Here is a 3,029-nt window from a genome sequence, read left to right as displayed (position 1 = left end):
TGCCCACTTTCTTGGGGGGCCATGTGGCAGGAGAAGTCTGTGTCCCTGGGACTTTGGGTCTGGTAGACATGCAGTGGCTCAGGATGACCACAAGGGGTCTCTAGACTCTCAATCCTGACTAGGGCAAGCCTACAGGGGACACTATGGGAATGGAGGCAGTCTGTGAGGGGCTGCGGCTGGCATAGGTCACTCACATCTGACCCTGACCCTGACGCTGACTTGGCGCAGAGCAGCACCATAGACTTAGCCTGACCCTGGTCTGGTAGAGGCAGTGGGTGGGCTCACTCAACTCTCATCTGCTCCCACATCTCCCTGCCATGGTAGTAAGTTGCTGACCCATGGACTGGGGGCAGAAGTGGGGTGTTACTCCTGTGCTGAAGCACAGATGAGCCAGAACATGGCCCATCAGCTGTCCTTCCTCCTACTGTGGGGAGTGTCAAGACTGCAGATCCTGGGGTCAGCTGAGGAAGGTATAACCTCTTGATCCTAGGTCCCTGAGTGACCATATGGAGCAGATCCCCAGAAGCCCATGTTGGACGTGGAGCCAGGGCCAGAAACAAACATTTGTTGCTTAAGCCACTGAGTTTTGGGGTTTGTCACTATAACATAGCTTTGCCTTATCTGACTAGTCCACCTGGTCATAGACTGATACCCGAGCACAGCTCCATGCTGAACCTTGATGCTAATCAGATGGAGCTGTGACCCTTACCCCAGACCAGGTTCTGGTTGATGCCCCAAAAGCCTGGGCCCTATCACAGATGGTTGGGAGAAGTTGTTGTTAATTGTTGTCATGGCAAGCTTATGAATAAGAGAATAAAGCATTGCTTGGTCTTGCACCATCTTCATGGGCCCATTGTTGTGGCTATTGTGAGTTTCCCTCATTTTTGCTGACCTTCTACTTTACCAACTGTCTTAGTTATCTAGTGCTGCTATAACAGAAATACCACAAGTGGATGGCTTTAACAAAGAGAAGTTTATTTTTTCACAGTAAAGTAGGCTAAAATCCAAATTCAGGGCGTCAGCTCCAGGGGAAAGCTTTCTCTCTCTGTCGGCCTTTTCATCAATCTTCCCCCAGACTAGCAGCTTCTCCGTCCAGGGACCCCGTGTCCAAAGGACGCGTTCTGCTCCCGGCACTGCTTTCTTGGTGGTATGAGGTTCCCAACTCTCTGCTTGCTTCCTTTTCCTTTTATCTCTTGTAAGATAAAAGGTAGTGCAGGCCACACCCCAGGGAAACTCCTTTTACACTGGATCAGGGATGTGACCTTAGTAAGGGTGTTACAATCCCACCCGAATCCTCTTTAACATAAAATTACAATCACAAAATGGAAGACAACCACACAATGCTGGAATCATGGCCCAGGCAAATTGATACACACATTTTTGGGGGGACCTAATTTAATGCATGACACCAACCATGATGTCCTTTTCTAGCAATTGGTCTTTTGTGATGATGTGTCCAACTTAAGTGAGCTGAAGTCTCGCCATTCTCACTTTTAAGGAGCATTCTGGTTCTATTGCTTTGAAGACTGATTTGTTTGTTCTTCTGACAGTTTATGGTATAGTCAATGTTTTTCACCAACATCACAGTTCAAGTGCATTAATTCTTTGGTCTTCCTTATTCATTGTCCAGCTTTTGCATGTATATGAGGCAATTGAAAAGACCATGGTTTGTGTCAGGCACACCTTAGTCAACTGTCTTAGTTATCTAGTGCTGCTATAACAGAAATACCACAAGTGGGTGGCTTTAACAAACAGAAGTCTATTCTCTCACAGTCTAGTAGGCTAGAAGTCTGAATTCAGGGCATCAGCTCCAGGGGAAGGCTTTCTCTCTCTGTTGGCTCTGGAGGAGGGTCCTTGTCATCAATCTTCCCTTGGTCTATGAGTTTCTCCACACAGGGACCCCGGGTCCAAAGGACCTACTCTGCTCCTGGTGCTGTTTCTTGGTGGTATGGGGTCCCATGTCTCTGCTCGCTATATCTCAAAAGAGATTGACTTAAGACACAACCTAATCTTGTCGATTGAGTCCTGCCTCATTAACATAACTGCCTCTAATCCTGCTTCATCAACATCATAGAGGTCAGATTTACAACACACAGGAAAATCACTTCAGATGACAAAATGGTGGACAATCAAATGATACTGGGAATCATGGTCTAGCCAAGTTGACACATATTTCTGGGGGACACAATTCAATCTATGACATCATCAAAGTTGCATCTTTGCTTTTTAAAACTTTAAAGGGGGTCTTTTGCTGCAAATTTGCCAATGTAATATGTCATTTGATTTCTTGAATGCTGCCTCCATGGACATTGGTTGTTGATCCAAGTAGAATGAAATCACTGGCAGTTTAAATTTCTTCACTGTTTATCATGATGTTTATCGGCCCATTTGTGAGGACTTTTGTTTTCTTTATATCCAGGTGTAACCCATACTGAAGACTATGATCTTCATCAGTAAGTGCTCCAAGTCATCTTCATTTTCAGCAAGCAGGGTTATCATCTGCAAATTGCAGACATCCAATCTTGATGCCACGTTGTTCTTCTCAGATTACTTGCTCAGCATACAGACTGAATAAGTAAGGTGAAAGGATACAACCCTGTGCATATCTTTCCAATTCTGAATCACTGGGAGAAGAGATGGGGATATGTCTTCCTGGCAGATGGAAATGCCCACAGAGCTCCACTGCCCAGGGCCCATGTGTTAGGGGCAGGGCTGAGTTTCCAGGACCCTGGGTCTGGCAGATGTACAGTGGCACAGGATGGCCACAAGGGGGTTCCAGAGCCTCAACTCTGCACAGGGCGGGCCTGGCAGTGGTCATTATGGGGACCTAGGCAGTCTGTGAGGGTCTGTAGTTGACACAAGGCCACCTGTCAGTCTGACCCCCAACGCCAACTGAGCCATGAGCAGCACCATGGACTAAGCCTGAGCCCTGGCCTCATTGGTGCGCAGACCCCGGCCTTGACCTGTTGCTGGACCAGGGTTTTTTACTTGTCATGGCCCCTACGGTCAGGGCAGGGCCTGGAGTCTGG

This window comes from Trichechus manatus, unplaced genomic scaffold (genome assembly GCF_000243295.1).
Source record: "Trichechus manatus latirostris isolate Lorelei unplaced genomic scaffold, TriManLat1.0 scaffold00264, whole genome shotgun sequence".
NCBI lineage: Eukaryota > Metazoa > Chordata > Mammalia > Sirenia > Trichechidae > Trichechus > Trichechus manatus.
The sequence above is the reverse complement of the archived record's forward strand: the minus strand, read 5'-3'. Positions refer to the sequence as shown.